Source organism: Mchenga conophoros, linkage group LG7, assembly GCF_057382185.1.
Source record: "Mchenga conophoros isolate Kocher_MC1m ecotype Shallow Benthic linkage group LG7, M_conophoros_male_GT1.1, whole genome shotgun sequence".
In the NCBI taxonomy this organism is placed as follows: Eukaryota; Metazoa; Chordata; class Actinopteri; order Cichliformes; family Cichlidae; genus Mchenga; species Mchenga conophoros.
This window is the reverse complement of record NC_140532.1, coordinates 607,918-628,357: the sequence shown is the minus strand read 5'-3', so window position 1 is coordinate 628,357 and position 20,440 is coordinate 607,918. Positions and strand designations below refer to the sequence as shown.

The following is a 20,440-nucleotide window of genomic DNA, read 5'->3' as shown; positions in this document are numbered from 1 at the left end:
GCAGTGTAGAATTGCATCATCGTCCGTGTTGGCAGGTTGAATTTCTTCAGCTGCCTCAGGAAGTACATCCTCTGCTGGGCTTTCTTAATGACGGAATTGATGGTGGGCTCCCACTTCAGGTCCTGGGTGATGGTGGTACCCAGGAAGCGGAATGAGTCCACAGAGGTGATGGGGGTGTCAGTCAGGATGATGGGGGGGAGTGGGGCTGTGTGCTTCCTGAAGTCCACAATAATCTCCACTGTCTTCTGGGCATTCAGCACCAGGTTGTTGTGGCTGCACCAGGACACCAGACGTTCAACCTCCCTCCTGTAGGCAGACTCATCCCCGTCCGAGATGAGTCCGATAACGGTGGTGTCATCTGCAAACTTGATTAGCTTGACAGACTGGTGGGTGGAGGTGCAGCAGTTGGTGTACAGGGAGAAGAGCAGAGGAGAAAGAACACAGCCCTGAGGGGAGCCGGTGCTGATGGTCCGGGAGTCCGAGACATTCTTTCCCAGCCTCACATGCTGCTTCCTGTCCGTCAGGAAGTCAGTGATCCACCGGCAGATGGGATCAGGCACATTCATCTGGGAAAGCTTGCCTCGGAGATGGTCTGGAAGGATGGTGTTGAAGGCAGAGCTGAAGTCCACAAACAGGATCCTGGCGTAGGTTCCTGGGGAGTCCAGATGCTGCAGGATGAAGTGTAGGGCCATGTTGATGGCGTCATCTACAGACCTGTTGGCTCTGTATGCAAACTGCAGGGGGTCCAGGAGGGGGGCCGTGAGGGTCTTGAGATGGGAGAGAACTAGGCTCTCAAATGACTTCATGACCACAGATGTCAGAGCCACGGGTCTGTAGTCATTTAGTCCAGTGATCCTAGGTTTCTTGGGGACAGGGATTATGGTAGAGGACTTGAAGCAGGCAGGCACATGACATGCCTGCAGTGAGGAGTTGATAATGCCAGAAAACACTGGGGCCAGCTCGTTTGCAGTGTCTGAGGGTGGCAGGAGACACACTGTCTGGGCCGGGAGCTTTTCGAGCATTCAGACTCTTAAACTGCTTCCTCACATCTGCTTCATGAATATGAAGAGTTGTGGTGGGAGGAGGTGGTGTGAAATCCTCTTTTGTGTGGGGTGAGGAGGGGGGTGTTGCAGGTGAAGTGATTGAAGGTGGTGATGGCTCTATGGAGGGGGGAGAGGTGGGGGAATGAGTGTCCAAAGTGTCTCTATTGTTGGGGCCGTTGGAGGTGTGAAGGCTGCCTGATGACTCGTCAAAACGGCAGTAAAAGTCGTTAAGGGTGTTGGCCAAGAGCAAGTCGTCAGTGGAGTGGGGGGTTTTAGGCTTGTAGTTGGTGATATTCCTAAAACCTTTCCACACAGAGGCCGAGTCATTCTCTGAGATCTGCTGCTGCATCTTCTCAGAGTGCTGATGTTTAGCAATGTCCACTTCTTTAGTGAACCTGTACTTGGCCTCTCTGTAGCAGTCCCTGTCTCCGCTTCTGAATGCCTTTCTCTTTTCAAGCCACAGCTTTTTGAGTTTAGGAGTAAACCAGGGTTTGTCATTGTTATAACTCACCCTGGTGCGTGATGGCACAATGCTGTCCTCACAGAAGTGGATATAGGAGGTGACAGTGTCCGTAAACTCGTCCAAGCTGTTAGAAGCAGCCTTCAATGTGTCCCAGTCTGTGGTCTCCAAACACGTGCGAAGCTCCTCCACAGCCTCGTTGCTCCACAGTTTTTTGGTCCTCACGACAGGTTTGGAGAGCTTCAGCCTCTGTCTGTACGCAGGGATTAGGTGGATCATGACGTGGTCAGAAAGTCCGAGTGAAGCGCGGGGCACCGCACGATAGGCCCCGCTGATCGTGCTGTAACAGTGGTCTAATGTCCTCTCCTCTCTGGTCGGGCATTTAATATACTGCTTGTATTTGGGAAGCTCATGGCTCAGATTGGCTTTGTTAAAGTCCCCAAGAGCAATGATGAGAGAGTCCGGGAATGTCCGCTCCATGTGCAGTATCTGCTCCGCGAGTGCGCACTGAGCTGCCTGCGCATCCGCATCTGGCGGGATGTAAACAGCGGCCAGGATGAATGAAGCAAACTCCCGCGGAGAATAAAACGGTTTAATACCTGGAAGAAGGCTGCAGTCACTCATGCTGAAGAAATGGGCTGTCAAATAACAACTGTGCCTTAACCATTTTAGGCTAATACCACAAGAACACCGTGTATGAGGCAAACCTTACCTCATGGAAATCAAATAGATCAGGCCATCTTGCCATGAAAGCCTCCACCATTGGTGCATCATGAACAACTTCATGTCTTCATGTCTTCTGTATGAAAAAGTTTTCTGTTACTCTTTTTTATGTCCATGTGGTGGGCTTTGGCATGTCAATAGCTTTAAGAGTCCCTTTGTCTGCTACTTCTGAAACTGAGGTGAGGTTAAGAAACTCATTCCCAAACAAGGAATCCATAAACTGAAGTCTGAAACTGCCCTGAAGACAACACTGTCTCTTGACTTCAACGATGAGATCCTCAGTTGATTCAGGCGCTCCATTAGAGAGTGAGCCTTCGACAGGTTCCGTCAGCCAAAACAGTCTTTAGGACCATAGGACTCCCCATAGGACTCTGTAGGCAAAAAAGAATTACATATTCAGAAAGAATCCTTTCAGTTTAGTTTTCATAAAGCTACCCATACCCAATAGTCAAAGTTATAAAGATCAGACGTAAAAAAAGAATTTATCTAATGAAATACATGCCACTGAACCTATTACACTTATATGAACACCTTTTAATTCTATATGCCTTTTTAAAGTCACAATGTGGACTGATCCAATCTCATAGTCAACCAATGGATAAGTATCAAGGAATTCACAGAGTGAAATGAGAGTGAATATTCTTGTGGATACTGGGCTGAGCTCAAAAGCTCTGTCGTGCTCTCTGTACCAGCCACCAAGCTCTCTGACAATGTAGAATATGCTGTGATACAATGCAGATATGGTTTTTCAGTATTCTGGCAATCCACCTGCTGCCCTTTAGGCCAGTACCATTCCATTTCTATAAGTTATGCCCTTTAATGTCACACACTGTGCAAGGTTGACCTCTAGAATGTCAGGGAATATGTACCTAATGACTTAAGCTATTTCCTCTTTAAGTCTTTAACTCTTTAAATCCACTAGAAAGGCCGATACAGCTGAGCCCTCTAATTCAGAATTGCCAAGAGATGGGGAGTTTAAATGGTAAGCTATCATCATCTGATGTTTTGACTTCTGTAATCATAAAGGTAAAAATTCCACCATCACAAAAAACATTAATTTTAATTGAAAAAAGGTATTCCAGTCCAGAAGAGCATCAATGGTTTTTTAAAGTACCAATTTTCCCCTCATTTATACATAATGTTTTGAGAAGCAGCTCACATATGTTCTACACAAAGTAGAAAAAAAAAGGGGGTGGGGGGTCTTAATTTTTGTTAGGACGATGTTGGAAAATTCACAATACATCACTTAATAAGACATAGTCTGTTGAACAAACGTATCTCCTTGTAGATATCTGCTGTATTATTTGGGCTTGACCAATAGAATAGTCAAGTAAGTGACACTTCACCTAAAACAATGACTAAATGGAAAAATGATTTGGCATTTATGGGCACAGGTTCTTAAACCCACGTCTAAGGTGGCAGGATCCTTATTATAACTTGAGTGTGTGTCAGCAGCAAGAATTAAGGTATGGCACTGTGGGGCTCTCAGCTTCTTAAACTCTGACGGTTACAGCCGGACTAATTAGCCACTGTAGCCATAACTAGCACGAGTAACACAAACACTACTGCGCTCTCTCAGTGACGTTTTAACTTGGTAAGCCATCAAAAACGTCAGTGCTATCTGCAGAGATGGGCAGTAACGCGTTACTTTTTTCAAGTAACGAGTAAAGTAAGGGATTACTATTGCAAAAACAGTAATTAGATTACCGTTACTTCCCGTAGGAACGCTGCGTTACTGCGTTACTAAAACCGTGATTTTTTGCGAGAATGTCTCATTATAGTGAGTGCGCCATTCGTGACAACAGCTGTGTGCAGATCAACAATGGATCACATATCGAGTGTGGGAGAGAGTATGAGCGTGCAGCGTTTAAAGCGTGGAAGTACTGACCCTACTTTGAGTTTGATTCCATAAAATGTGACAAAAACATTAGTGTCCGCTGTGCGTGGGAAGAAAACTTCTTTTTACAGCGAAAAAAACCCCTAAACTTCCAAGCAAGTACCGAGTAGCTACGACGTAATGGGAAACTCACAGAGAAACTCGCGGATTCTTCCACTGACCGCGGCACACCTGCACCAGGGTAAACCTCCGCCTGCCCCACTCCTGCTTTACAGGTGAAAATAGAGCAACAGGACCGCTGAGTCTTTGACTTTATTTATTTTCTGCTGTGTTTTACTTGCATCTATTTGAAAGACTGCGTGTAAACACAAAAAATATTTTGTTTTATGTGCTGGAATGTGCAGAAAATAGGTTTCAATGTTAAACTAATTTATTCAAGTCAGAATGTTGCATATAATTAAATTTTTGCTTGATGCATAAAGTTAAAAGATTAAAACTAATAAAACAAGTTAAAAAAGATACTTTTCCATTTGATTACATTTTGTATGATGGATTATGCAGAAAAAGTAGAATTGGGCTGAAAGATCTGTCACTTTATCACCTATTCAGGTTGTAAATCGGGTTTTTTAAAAGTAACTAAGTAACTAAATAATTAATTACTTTTGAAAATAAGTAATCAGTAAAGTAACGGGATTACTTTTTGGGGGAAGTAATCAGTAATTAGTTACTGATTACTTTTTTCAAGTAACTTGACCAACACTGGCTATCTGTCACATGCATAAATTTCGACCGGCAACAGCTGCAATTTGTTACTATTTTTCAGTTTTAGCCATAAAGCTAATACCAACTTTAGCTAGCACTGTAAAAACAACATGTAGATGCATTACAGATCACTTTTTATATAGCATGCACTACAACAATTCTGTGAAAACGTACCCAACTAAAACAAATGTATTTAAATTACTTACCTTCTCAGTATGCCTGACTCAGTGCCAAAGGTTGCATGTGGCTAAACAGTCTTCCAGAATCTGGCGGTCAATTGCGCTCTCCTTAAATTATGTTGTTGTCTTATTGGATAAGACTCTAGGTCTTATTATCCAATCAAATTTAGTTGTTGTCTTTGAATAAATTGCATCATTTCCGGTTGTGGTCAAACATGATTACAATGGTTTTAGTATTCTAATTTAGTCACTTTAAATCAATGCAAGAAAAATGAGTAGTCTCAGTATTGTTTATAATCAAGTAAATGGTACTTTATTTAATAATGTAAATAAGAGAAACATGAAAGGCTTGTGTAGCATTAACTAAATTCATTTGTGCAAATTCAAAAGCCTGCCAATTCCCTTTTTTTCAGTGTGGTTTTACGTGGCCCATCGACACAATTCAAAAACTGGTATGTAGTTTGAAGTCTTTCGACCCAAGTTGAAATGGAGACTCTGACATGCTGCATCTTGTAGCTGTGCCGTCTTAAATTGGTCATGTGATTTTGAGGCGCCGGCGGGTCAGCTAACTTGTGCTGATTACGGTGAGCCAGAGCCATAATGTTGTTGTGCACTGAACAGAACGGAATTGGTGAGTTTGAACTTTTAATTGACTGTTTGTATTGCTACCAGCTGACGCTAATTGGCTGCTGCTGATTTTTGATTTGACTGATAGTTGTTGAATAACAAATGTTGTGAAGCTATATAATATGTATATAGCAGTTGAAATGTTTTAGTTAAATCCTTATTGGTACTGTTTGTTTATTTATTTATAAATTGTGTACACAGGAACAAGAATAACTTAATGTATTTAGCTTAACTGACTGACATTTTGTATTATTCTTGTGATTTCTTATTGGCCTTGTTTATTTAATGCAGGCCAGTTGAACCTTTTTGGGTATGGAAAAGGATGGCGAGCCAATGAACGGCTAGGAGCAGGACTCATTCTGCATTGAAGCTTCCACTGGACTGGTAGGAAGCTATCAACGACGACGCTCTGTCCCCATTTTCTGAATACACTGATTTCCACAATCATACACTCCATTTCCCCCGTTTATGGACAACAGCGCTTGGTATGGAAGCCCGTTTCCGCCACTAAATAAAAACAAAACAGCTAGTATCCATAACTCGAGATTTTGAGTTATTTTTCTCAAAATTTCGAGTTAGCTTTGCCAATCAAAAATATACGTGAATGAGGTCGCTTTCTTGTTACCCGGAAGCATATGGCGCAGAGGAACGCGCACTCAAAAACGGATCCCAACAAATTGGCGCTTTCGCGAGTACGTTTGCTAATAGTAACACCATGTGATTCAGCTAATAACACAGGGATTTCATCATTTGTGAAGCCTGTATTAATTCATTAGCGCTTCATCAGTGTTACAAGTGGTATAACAGGTCAAAACTAGAAATCAAATAGATAAAGACACACAACCCTCAGGGATGCACAAAATCACCAGGGATGGTGCAGAAAGTGTTCGGTGCATGTGAACAGTGGCTTTAAAGCCTTGTGTTAGGGGTTAACATGTGAGTCATAGCACAGGTGGGATCTACTGTACGCTTTCCTTCTTACCATTAACAGGCTGTGTTTTTACAGGGACTGGGTGATGGACTGATAGGAAAGAGAGATGAAAGATCAAAGACACACAGAGAAAGAGAGAGTGTGTACCTGTGACTGTGCAACAAAGAGATTTGGAGAGTAAGATGCTATCATTTAGAAACCACAGTGCAGGGAAGAAAAACTTTGGCAGATGGTCGCTCAGCATCAGCCAGTCTGCACTCTTCCCTGTCAAATATCCCTCTCTCTGTCATACTGTCAGCATCCTCCTGTCTTCTCTCGAGTGCACACTTCTGATTGCATTGACTCATTTAAATCTGTGTAAGAAAAAAATGTGCAACATCCCATAGATGTACATGTGTGCGCGTGTGCTCGCATGTTCTAATGAGTTATTTCTGTCTCATGTATTTTTCTTTCTAAATTCATGCAATGACTCAAACCTTCAGATAAAGCCGGCAGCATAAATACTGCCCATGTAAGGTGACCAAAAATCTACTTATAAATGTTTAAGTCTTAACAACAAACAGTAGGAAGAAGAGCTCAAATGAAAGACATAAAGTCCATGAGCTGGTAGCTGTTAGCCTGAGGCCGACAGCAGCAGAGAGAATAAAACTAAAGACGTGGTCACGGCTGAGAGTGAGTGTGTATAAAGGAGAGCTGTAACCTTGTCTCTATGGGCAGGAGCGACTGTAACAGGCTGCACGCTTGCCAACCAGCGTGCAGCCTGTTACAGTCGCTCCTGCTTTTCTCTGATTCTGATTTTAATAAAATCATTTATCTCTGTTCTTGAGGATGATAGCGCTCTGTGAAAATTTCATTCCCAGCTGATAAATGTTTGTTTGCTGCAGCAGAAATTCTAAAGATTTTATGTTTAAAACAGAAATAGAAACGTGAGCTCAAAAGGTTTCTCATTTTTGATTCTATGTTGTATTATGTGACTCACCAAGTTCATCAAAACATCTGTTAACAACCCTGTTTGTTGAGACCTTTGCTGAAAACAAATTAAACAGCAGCAAAAACTTTGTCTTCCGAAATGCTCCAATCATAACTGTACCACCGTTTTATGTGACAACCCTGCAGGAAACAGCTGGCATTTTCGAAACAGGAAACGAGAAGTTGTCTTGTGTGATAATCCTCAGCACTTTCCTCGCCCACTGATCCACCTTGACCTCCTCTGTACCCTTTGCTTTCACTTTTGCTGATGTCACATGTACTACTGCTTTAATTGGGGCACATACTGAAACAAGTGACTTTTTCATCTTGAAAGAATAGTGTCCAATTCCGTGTTTGTCTCATTTAGGGATAAAAAAAAAACATAAATGCAAAAACACGAAGGCACCGTCTTGTTCTCAGGAAGCTTACTCATCGTCCCTGCGCATGACCTATAATTCTCTGCGTGCTTTCACAGGCAGGTACAGCTCGTTCCCCCACCCACTTTCTCTCACACAAAACACAGGAACAAGGACGCCACAACAAAGTGCTTGACATAAAAAAGAAAAATTAAATAGAGTAAACTTAATAGAATGGAGCAGCCTTAAACTGACTTTTCAAAGCAGAGGTTGTTGATTTGCTTCCAAGTATCGAGAGTACTGAGAAGACAGTGCCGTCTTTCACTGACAGCCTGCAGATACACACAAAGTTTGGCTTCATACATAGATATGGATTCACAGTCCTCGCAGACCCAGACTTACTTTGTCGTGCTTCTTTCTTCATCGCAGTCGGGGTCACATCTAAATGGATTCATCAGTAGGAAATGTTGACAAGAGGTGCTGGCTGCTGTGTGCAGCTTTGTGTAGGTGTGTGATTAGATATTCAAGTACAATACATCTACCTTAAATTCTGTTTCACACTCAGTAATAAGTGCTTAACCTCTGGTATCTTTATGTGTTTCTGCAGTACAAGTAGTTTTGTTCATGTTGCATAAGAGAAATGTCTTTATATGAAATGTTTCAGGACACACACGTCATCAAATGATTTACTTATCAGATAAAACTGATGTTCTTATTCGAGATTCAAATGAATGTGTGTTTGTTTTCTCAGCTTACTGACTGCCTAACGGGATTTAAGTTTGTTTTCAGTGTAAACGGGTCCTGAATCTGCTCATGTGTTTATACTTTGTAGGAGTTGAAGATTAGACTTGCCTGCTCACCAACTCTGCCCCTCTGACTTCAGCAGAAGTGTTAATCCTTCTGTTTTGATTTGGGTGACATCTTTGGTGTCAAGCTGTCATTTATCAAAGCTCCGATAAACAGATGGTATAATGGGTGTCAGTGTGACGCGACAGATAACAGTATGAGTCACAGAGAATCTGATCGCTCTCACACACTGACCCACAGGCAATAGTCCACACACACACTCGCACACACGCCTGTATTTGACTGCAGCACTACAGTTGCTCACTCGTTCATCTTGTGTTTACTCTGACATATTGTCCAAAATAATACCGTCTTTCCTAGTTCGTCCTTGGTCACTATGACAACTGCCCAGGTAGCCTGCTACGTAGCACTGTGTGACTGTTTTTAAATCGATGCAAATAAAAAGTGCAGTAAACGGAAAAATCCTAGATCAAATTTTAGTGCGACTGCTTGTCACGGGTAAAATAGCACCGGTTCACAGTTCTTCAAACTACTTGGCTGGTAGCTTGTTTCAAGCATCTTGGAGGACTCGACACATTTTGCTTTATTTGCTGTCGAGCCATCTGTTGCAGGAATACTTGCTTTTAATCACGTAGTTCTTTATGGCTGCATTTGTGGTTGTTGTAACTACCAGGAATGACATTTTGGTAGAATGGCATCAGAAATCTGGACGTCCTTGATGTGACTGTACAACTTCAATTCAAATCTATACACTTTGATGTATTGTTGCTACAGATTCTGCTATAAAGTGGTCCATTAACTGAAGCATCTGGAACAAGAAGACATGTTTGAAATCGTTATAATTACAAAGACAATGCCAGTCTTCCTCCTTTTACCTTCGTCCTTATCTCTTTTATTTTCATATTCACAGTCATCTCTCATTCTTGCCCTCTCTATCCAGTTTTGTCACCCTCCCCGAGCTCTCACTGCCTCTGTTCTCATCGCTTTTCATCTCTGTCCTTCTACCCTGTTTCGCTCTCTTCCTCTCTGCACTCTGTTCTCCAGCTGCTCACTGAGCTGGGTGTTTATTTGACATATTGAACTGTTTTGAAGCCAATAACCTTTCTGTGTATCTTGGACAGTAAGTACTGTTCAAGCTTGCGCACACACACATTTTATCTATAGATCATCATGTTATTGGCCATTACCACATATAAGCATTATAAAATCTTAGTACACATTTTATAGATTACATGTAACCAACACAGTTGTGCACAGTGTGAAAACGTATACACATAATCTTTCAGCGGGCAGGACTTATTTTCTTCCATCTAAAATCTAATTTTCATTTCCTTATGTTCTTTGGCATCACATCTGAAATCAAAGGCAGGCCCGTAATAGGATCATATGGTGAAAATATAACCAAATAATTTTCCTGCATAAAATTTTATGCATTTAATCAACACTATAGACTAAGACATTACTAATAAAGTGTTACAGAGTGTGATTCCAGTTATATTAAAAAATTAAAAATAGTAATAGTAGTTAGTGATAATCACGTGTTCACTTATTCTTAATTTTTCCATGTGTTTATTTGTGTTAGAGGTGGACAGATATAGCCCAAGGTATATTCACTTTACCCCAGATGATTATGATGGTGATGACGACAACAATGATACCTCCAATGACTCTGGTGGTAGGCCTGCTGAATGCACTTTGTCATGGCCCAATAACATGAGAATATAGAATTCCTCTGTGCATTTTTGCCAAGTACATCTGTGGTCCTAAAGAATAGGGATATAGGGACCCATCACAGGGAGACAGTTTTTTAAATTACTGTGATTAGCAAGTCCATCTAACCTTTCCTGCAACATATCCAGGTCTGGGTTGTGGGGGCAGCCAAAGAGATGCCCAAACCTCTCTTTTCCTGGCTTTCGCTCCTCTAGCTATTCCCTGGGGACGCTGATGCATTAGTGATAGCGGAGAGATGTAAACTTTTCACCATGTCCTGGGTCAACACCAGAGTTTCCGTCTGGAAGGAGGTGCCCAAAACACCTCACCTAAGCAGTGCCTAGGAGTATCCTAATTAGATGCTTGTCCCATCACATCTGGATCCTTTTGGTATGGAGAAGCAACTCTGAGCAGCTCCCAAATGACAGAGCTTATGATCTCAAAGGGTGAGCCAACACACCAAAGAAGGACATTTCAAGTGCTTATAGCCACAGTCTTATTTTTTCAGTTACTACCACGGCTCCTGGCCAGCTCCTTCACCACCACAAAAGACCAGTACAACATGTGCATGTCTGTAGATGCCACAGCAATCTGTCTTCCAAGATAGTTAAAGCTTGGGATAGAAACTCCTCACTGACCTGGAGTGGGCACTCCATCCTTTTTCTCCTGACGACCTCCTAGCCTCACCTTTGGCAGAGCTAATTCTCATTCTTTAACATTCCTATTGTTTGGCTTCAACATGCTCCAGTGAGCGCTCCATGTCCCTGGTGGATGAAAACAAAAGCACTACATCATCTGTAAAGTGCAAAGAGATAATCCTTGGGCCACCAAACTGGAAATCTTCCATCGCTTGGCTACATGTTGACAATGTGTCCCTAAAAGTTATGAAGCCAGTGATCATAGTCAGTAGGTAGTCCGGGCTGAGTCCAACTGACTTCAAGCCAAGTCAGAGCTGGCTAGTAAGCTAAATGACTGAAGCACTGTGTGAGATTATTTCTGGTTTCTCCGGTCTTCCTGTTTCCCATTCGGCCTTTTAAAGAGTGTTTGCACTGTTCTTCACCTCCTGTTCTTTTTTTTACCATTCCCGTTGTGGAGCAGTTTGCACTTTGACTTACGGCGAAATAAAAATATTTTTTACAACACAGCAAATGTATTAAGTCCTGCAGCATCTTCCTTTCTGGACTTTCACACTTACCTCAATAATAGGTGCTGTCAAAACTGCTTGCTGTTGGGCAAGGTCATTATTTAGCAAAGCAGATTTTGGTGATAAATTCAGCAACTACCCACAACATGAAACGCTAGCAGCACTGAGTAGTGGTAAATAAACTGTGTATAATTATCTCATTACTCGATGGTTTATTAGTGTATTTGTAAATCAGATTTTCACTGACAGGAGAATTTCCTAGAATTATCTTGACTTTGCTGCATATTTTAAAATGCAAAAGTGACTCAGGTTTGTTGTTTGGGGGGGGGGCGGGGCAACCGTGGGACTACCTGCTTTTTTTTTCAAGATTCTTTATTCATCACATGCATAGTTATACAAGTATAACACGCAGTGAAATGTGCAAAGGGGGAGAGAAGAAGAACATTATATATTATATACATTAGGTGAATGTGCAGTAGTAGCATTGTATGAAGCAAGCAGGTGAATTCTGTACATTAAGTGAATTAAATAAGAATAGACAATCTGAACATTTTACAAAATAGACAATATGAACATATTTAAAATTAAGAAAAAATTTGAAAAGTACATTTTGCCAGTGGGTTTAGAGTGTCTAGAAGAGAGCCCTGTCTGACATACTCTGAGAGAGCCCTGCAGTATAATGTTTCAGTCATGAGACCCGAGTGACATGAATATATGAATCCTGCTTTAGGGTGCAGTACAAATGAGGCTTACAGGTTTGTCTTTATTTCAAAGACACAGTATTTGAATAGTGGGACAGTGTGTCTCTGGCCGTAGATGCATTAATGTCTTCGTTGACACCCAAGGGCACCGTGCCTGCTGTATATCATTACTGTTAAGATCTGCATAAATCTAAATAAAGCTCTAATTTGATCTCTCAGCAACCAACAGGTCCAAGTTCAGTCCTGACCTCTCCCTCTCTCCCTGGAGCTCGTTTTCTGCTGCACATTTGCATAAATAAAGGATGATTTTGAATATGTGGCAAATATGCAAATAAGCCAATTATGATTGATCAGCTGATTGATTGGTGTTGTCTTTGCCAGTGCAACCTGTCTGCATGTGCTGATTTTTCTCTCTTTGCAAGTAGACCTTAAATTAGCACAGCAGACGCTTTTGATGGTAGATGTCTCTAATTGACAGGTGTGTATGTGTGGCCAGAGGTTCGCGATGGTAGAGGTCGCGTGCACATGCCCATACTCTCGTAAACCCATCGTTTGGATTCAATACGGGTGACAGATCAACAAAAAATAATAACTCAGAGGGGAAAAATAGAGTAGGAATAAGAAAATGTTGGTTTTAATCTTGTAAGCATGACAAACACACACGTGCAAGCTAGAGTTATTGAAAACCTGTCTCTCATACTAATGCATTCAATCTGCAGAGGCTTTTGATTCTTTCAAGGACACACCTGAACACACGCCCCCGCACAGGCACACACAATGCATACTCATACACACAGTGAAAACGCTCTCGCTCAGTTCAGAGGAGAAGCCAGGCCAGTGTCTAGTCCTGGCCTGACAGTGGAGGGAGGGCCACAGAGGTGAGTGGGAGTTGATTGAGTTTGCTCAGCTACAGCCCATGGGACTACAAACAATATTACAGGACTCACACTCTCCCCCACACACACACACCTGAAAAGCGGCCAGCTACTACACACTCAATTTAATCAGGGCTTATGTCTATGGAAGTGAGCATATGTGACCTCCTCTGTTTCCACGCCCCCCCCTACACCTGCCTCTCTGTCATTCTATCTGTCTATCAATGTATCGTTCTGTCTTTCTCACGGTTTGCTTCTTCTGCTTTCTGTCTGACTGCCTGTCTGCTTTGAGACATTTTACCTTTTTCACAGTTCGTATAGATCCACCTTTAAGAGATGACAAGGGATGTGGTTTTCAGAAAGCAAAAGCAAAGCCCATTAACTCATAGATTTAACAGGAAAAAGTGCTGTGTGCTGAGGCAGGGCTCTTAGATCTTGGGCTGGCATGTTATATACTCAACAACGAATTTAAAGGTTCTCAGACATGGCTTGCATTGTGATTTCTCTGCTGTGCTCAATGAGAGAGCAGACAGTACATAAATTGAGAAGAGTTTGGACAATCAGTAATAATTCTAAAATCAGGGAATGAAAGCATATTAGTAAAATGTCTGATATAACAAATATAACGTTAGAGGAATTTACAGGTCAGCCAGACTCACAGACTGAGTTTCTGGTTCTGATCTGCACATTTCTAGGTTTTATAGCTTTATGTGCAGCTAATTCCTGTCTCACCTGATCTTTTAAAACAGGCTGAAAAATAGACATCTGTACTTTTGTAGTTCTCATGAATCAAACTGGTTGTTGTTTGCATAGCTACTGTAGTTGGGGGGGGGGGGGGGGGGGTGTCAAAGCTGATTTAACATATATGTTTTTATTTTTATTTCTAAGATATACATGGGACTGTGTGACAGTGTGTAAGGATATCTGCTGCTTGTCTGTGCTAACACATACTCTCTGGAGGAACAGAATTGCAGCATTCAGGTTACTTTTCCCAAAAGCCTCCAATTAACAGAATCAGAGAGAGGACCTCTCCTTCCTCTTATCTGCCCCTCTCTTTTTTATCATACACACAACACTGATCATCAGTAAGTGTGACCACATTTCTAAAAGCAGAACTCTTGGCAGTATGCTGGTCTGAAGCATTCAAATGATTGTTACGATGACACAATCTTCCCAGAAGTGGCGCCTCAGCAAATTCACAGTCTGACTTGTACAATGGTCAGAGTAACTGCAAAAACCTAATGTCTGCCTCTAGGACTGTACAGTCCTCAGTCAGCATGTAAATGTTAAAGTTCCCAAGAGTGCAATAAGAGAAAGGCTGAACATGTAAAGCTTATTTGGAAGGGTTGTCAGGATTAAGATTAGGTTTGCAAAGTTACATCTGAACAAACACAAGACATGTGCAGCAGTATCTTTTGGACTGATGAGTCCAAAAAGTAGAGATGTTTGGCCATAATGCCCAGCACCACACTGGTACAATGTCCATTTCCATCAAGAGTGATGCACAGTGATGAAGCAGTGATGATTTGAGCTTGTTTTTCAGTCAAAGAGTGACTGCACTTTGTTATTCAGAGGAGTTAATGGTTAAAAACAACAAAATACTGTAGAGTCAGTTCTACCGACATCTGTCTAACTGCTAAATCGTGGCTGAAATTGAGTCAGGACAGTAAGTGAAAGCACAGCATCATCTACAGGGTGGGCCATTTATATGGATACACCGTAATAACAGAGGAATGGGTGGTGATATTAAAGTCCTGTTTGTGGCACATTAGTATATGTGAGGGGGCAAACTCCTCAAGATGGGTGGTGACCATGGTGGCCATTTAGAAGTCGGCCATCTTGGATACAACTTTTGTTTTTTCAATAGGAAGAGGGCCATGTGACACATCAGACTTATTGGTAATGTCACAAGAGAAACAATGGTGTGCTTAGTTTCAACGTAACTTTATTCTTTCATGAGTTATTTACAAGTTTCTCTTTGTTCACAGCCATTGACATGTCGAAGAGGTTAACACGTGAGGAGCGGATCAAAATTGTGTTGATATCTGGTGAACGCAGTAACCGGGGCATTGCACCAGATTTCAATGCAAGACACCCTATGAGACCACCCATCTCCCATGCTACAGTTAGCAAACTGCTTGCTAAGTTTCGTGAAACTGGTTCAGTGTTGGATTTGCCAAAATGTGGACGCAAGAAAACTGTCACTAATGAAGAAACATCAGTGGCTGTCCTAGCTTCATTCAGCAAGAGCCCACAGCGCAGCACTCGCCGCATGTCACGAGAGATTGGCATTAGTCGAACATCCCTTCAGTGGATATTAGCTACTCACAAATGGCACCCTTACAAACTCCAGCTACTGCAGCATCTCAACGAGGATGACCCAGATCAGCGCACAGAATTTGCAGAATGGGCAAAACCAAAATTGGAACAGGACCCTCAGTTCACGCAGAAGATTTTGTTCAGTGATGAGGCAAACTTTTATGTGAATGGTGTTAACAAACAAAACCACCGCTATTGGTCTGACACTAACCCACATTGGATGGATCCCTCCAAGACTGTTGGCACAACAAAAATGATGGTTTGGTGTGGTATATGGGGAACAACGATAGTGGGTCCATTCTTCATCAGTGGAAACCTCAAGGCCACTGGATATTTGAAATTGCTACATGATGATGTGTTTCCCTCTTTATGCACTGAAGCTGGCACGTTCCCTGAGTTTTTCCAGCAGGATGGTGCACCACCACATTATGGGTGCAGGTCCGAGCATTCCTAGATGAGCAGTTTCCTGGAAAGTGGATTGGTCGTCGTGGGCCAGTTGAATGGCCCCCAAGGTCTCCCGATCTGACCCCCTTAGACTTTTATCTTTGGGGTCATCTGAAGGCAATTGTCTATGGTGTGAAGATACGAGATGTGCAACACCTGAAACTACGTATACTGGATTCCTGTGCTGGCATTTCTCCTGCGGTGTTGCTATCAGTGTGTGAAGAGTGGGAGAAGAGGGTTGCATTGACAATCCAACACTTCTTCTTGTACTTAGCGGGCGACCAGCGGCGGTGGTCTGCCGCACAACCAGTACGCTGCTGTAGGTGCCGCAGGTTCTCTTGCTTGACCAACGATTATCTTCCACGCTTTTCGATCTAAGGCGATGGTTCTTGCCTGCTCGAGGTCAAGTCGAAGGGCCTTAAAATCATCCTGGATTTGTTTCATCCATGTCTTCTTTGGTGCATTTCGATGCACCCTCCAATCGGTGGGGCGGGTCAACCAGAGTAGGCCATGGGGTAGCGGCTCGGGTCCATTCGACAAATGTGGCCAAACCAACGGAGTCAGCGGCGCTGGATTAGGTCGCCGATCGTCAGTTTGCTGCCGCAGCTGGTGAGGATGGTGTTATTCGAATGATGGTCGCAAAGGGAAACGCAGAGAACGCATCTAAGGCAACGCATTTGGAAAACTTCGAGCTTGCTCAGGTCGTGTTTGAGCATTGTCCACGTCTCCGCGCTGTAAAGTAGAATGGGCAGGATCAGGGTTTGGTAAAGGCGGATCATTGTCGCCAATGAGATGTTCTTCTTCTTCTTCCAGACACACCAGCACAGGGAAGCGAATGCTGCCGCCGCCTGCCCAGTTCTGGAGCTTATCTCCACTGATGATGCCACTTTCTTCTCCTCGATGAGGGACCCCAGATGACAATCCAACACAATGAGCAGCACATTGAACACATTTTATAAGTGGTCAGAAACTTGTAAATAACTCATGAAAGAATAAAGTTACGTTGAAACTAAGCACACCAATTGTTGTTCTTGTGACATTACCAATAAGTTTGATGTGTCACATGGCCCTCTTCCTATTGAAAAAACAAAAGTTGTATCTAAGATGGCCGACTTCTAAATAGCCACCATGGTCACCACCCATCTTGAGGAGTTTGCCCCCTCACATATACTAATGTACCACAAACAGGACTTTAATATCACCAACCATTCCCATCATAGCTGGACTGGCCATCGGGCATACTGGACTGGGGGCATCGGGATTTTTTGTTTTTATGGGCCGATCGATTTTTTTTTTTTTTTTTGGAAGGGTATAAATAATGAAAGGTGTTGGATTGGCCAATTGGTCATGATCGACTCTCGGCTGGACCAATTACAGCCGAGGAGGTCCCCCCTTGTTTAGCAATCTTATAGACGAACTAAAGAAAATGGAGGTGCAGAAAAAATTAGGGCCAAAAAGAAACAAGCCCTTCAGGCAGACGTTGCCAAATGTGTAAAAATAACTGAATTGTTTGGTGGTAGCTATGGCATAGCTTCCACAGATTTAGCAACATCAGCAAGTGGTGGAGGCCAGCAGGTGGATAAGGGAAAGGGGAGTCAAGAGGAGGAAAGACCCGAGGCGGCCGCCGGTCACAGTGGCAGAGGAACTGAACTTCAGATAAGAAGTTATGACCTGCTGTCTCTCTGTATCAGATATAAACCAAGTTTAGTTGTAGTTTGTTTTCGTTGTGCTGACTTTTTACAGTCGCTTAGAATAACTGGTACTGCGTACTAGCTAGCATGACGGAGTTTATATACTGCTGGGCCAGGTGCTATGAAGTTACTGATAGTAAATTTTATTTTATGCTTAAGGTTAGTTTCTCAAACTCCTCAAAACCTTAACAAATTGTGCCAATTCTTACATGTTGCACCAGGCTGATTTATCATCAAAAGTGGAGAAATCTGTGACAGAGGAGACAGAAGAGCAGCAGAGAGAGATGGAGAGATGACTTCATGTCATCCACGAGGGACGCATTTGACATATGTTTCACATATTATAGCCCAACAAGTTACTTACAGCAATTTAAATACGAGCAATCAGTTTTTGGCAAATACCGGAAATCAGTTTTTGGCAGACAATCACTTTTTGGCACAACACCGGCTATTGCAGTTAATAATACAACAGCTTCTTGCCATTTTTTGTGTTTCTTTTTATCGCTGTGTAACTGAGTTCAATTGAAAGCCTGCATGCGCTAGTACCTCTTGCCACAAGTTCCCAGAATCCTTTGCGGTTTTACCCCTGAATGACGTCACATTTTTGGTGGGCTGGTCTCTAGTCAAAATGCCCAGGCCGATTTTTTGTCCCAGTCCAGCCCTGATTCCCATGTTATTACGGTGTATCCATATAAATGACCCACCCTGTACATCTACAACATAATGAATCTGTGAAATAAAAGCTACATCCTAATCAAAGTCCAGACTTAAACCCGGCGGAAATGTTGTGGAGAGACCTTAAGAGAGCTTGCGTAAAGTTTTCACAGCGCTGCATAGAGTCCTCTGAAAACTTTTTTTTTCCAAATTTGCATTTAAAAAGCTAAAGGCTCCATTTATAATTAATAAAAAACAAGGAGCCAAGAAAGATCATAATAAGACAGTGCGTTAGACTTTTTTGCTTATTTGTTTTCAGAATTAGAGTATTACTTTTTTCTGTGCTTGCCCAGTGCTTTCTCTGGAGTAAACCCGAGTGTTGGCAGATTCTCCTTTCCATCCACTTCCCTTCAGGAATATTATTGGCACGCACCTTCATCCCACACCCCCAGCTAACTCTTGAAGTATGCAGCAACAGTCCAGGGTTTTTTTTTCCCTCACCCACTCTTTGCTTCTTCCACCCTGCCAAACCCAGCCATGCTCTCCCTGTCTCTCTCTTTCAGTCATTCTCAGTCATCCCTCTCTCACTCACATATTCTCCCTCTCTCTCCATCTAAAGGTGAATGTTAGCGGTCACTGGCGGCAGATTTGCCCAGAAAATTGAATCAGCCAGCAGGTTGGGGGCCAGAGAGGCACAAGTGCCAAGCTGTACACTAATTTAATTCAGTGTGTGTGTGTGTGTGTGTGTGTGTGTGTGTGTGTGTGTGTGTGCGCGAGGTAGAGATTGTAGTTGCTCTGTGTGTTTGTCTATAGATACAGTATGTGCTTACGTGTCTGTACTACATATGCAGCATTGGATACAGATTTGTGTATCCTTCAGAGAGAGTTCACCTCTTCGTGGCTACTGTAGCTGCATGTGTTCACAGTTCTGTTAAGTCTAAGCTGAGCTGATTGTTATGAGACTGGCATGTGTTGTATTTTTGCACTGTTCTAGTTACAGTATATCATGTAAATGTGATTTTTACATAATTGAAAAAAAGTCTGGTCCCTTCAGGTCTTCAGATAAGTAATAAAACATGAGATATTACCCGATGAGATTTTTTATTTAACAAAAACTAAGTAAAAGTAGTAGTAGCAGCCATGATACAAGATTTCTTACTGAAGAAAATGAATAGCATTGTAAATCCTATGTTTCGCTGATAATTTTCCACCAATGGTCATAAAATACCAGTCTATTTTGACTAATGTGGTTCTATAAACAGTGTATTTTACAGTCATTTTATTTTTGGGTAAAATCATTTAGTTATACTTGTCAGTACAACAAATAATCAGTCAGTCAGCAAAAACTTCCTTGTTTATGTATTATATTTCCAAAAGATAAACAAATAGGACTCAGTTGTTGTCTATGTGCAGTGTGTATCCATAGCAGCTTTTTTATCTTTTCACATTAGTGTAGGCTTATAACATTTATAACATTATAACATTCTTGGAAAAGAAAAGGTGTATTTGTTCCAAGCCTATCAAGTAACTCCCTCAACATATGAATCAGAGAGATTAAAAATCAAACATGGACCATTTCTAATTTTCTCAAATCAAATGGCCAGAAGACACACAAATTCCCATCTATGGATCGTGCTGACTTTGAATTTTCCACCTCCACTGTAAAGATTTGGGAAAACGGGAACTGGCATACATAGGACTAAAGCAAGCTGTAGGGAGGTAGTTTTTCAAGTCTTGCCATTTTGTAGATGCTTGCTGTCTGACATCATCACCCAGCAAATTCAGCCACACTCTGCTGTTGTTCTTACAACAATATATAAACAAGAATATAAAGATGATTGCAAGTCATTTTAGTTTGACTCTTCATTGGCCCTTACAAATGACAGTGCCAGTGGGCTCATTAATGGGAAATATGGTGGTTTGAAATAAACTTTAAAAATGTAACTTTTTAGGAATGCTAGCAAATTTTGAGGTTAAAAATATTTCGTGGTACCTACCCTACCCCACCCTCGCATCCCTCCCTCTGCTGTACATGTAAGCCTCTGTGTTTAGAGTTCCAATACTTAAAGATCACACTTTATATTCCTAGAAATGAGAAGCCTGCTGCTATTGCTTGCTACTGTGTGAAATGAAAATCAGCTGTTTGAAAAATTAATGAGAGTTTTGAATGGTAAATCTAAAATCAATAAGTTTGTAAACTGCCTTGGA

At 42.1% G+C, this 20,440-nt stretch overlaps 1 pseudogene; it reads right to left on the bottom strand.

Annotated features, from left to right (window-relative positions):
- The window catches only part of LOC146569256 (uncharacterized), a 54,470-nt pseudogene extending 35,699 nt beyond the window's left edge, over positions 1-18,771 (bottom strand).
- Positions 18,772-20,440: the final 1,669 nt, after the last annotated feature.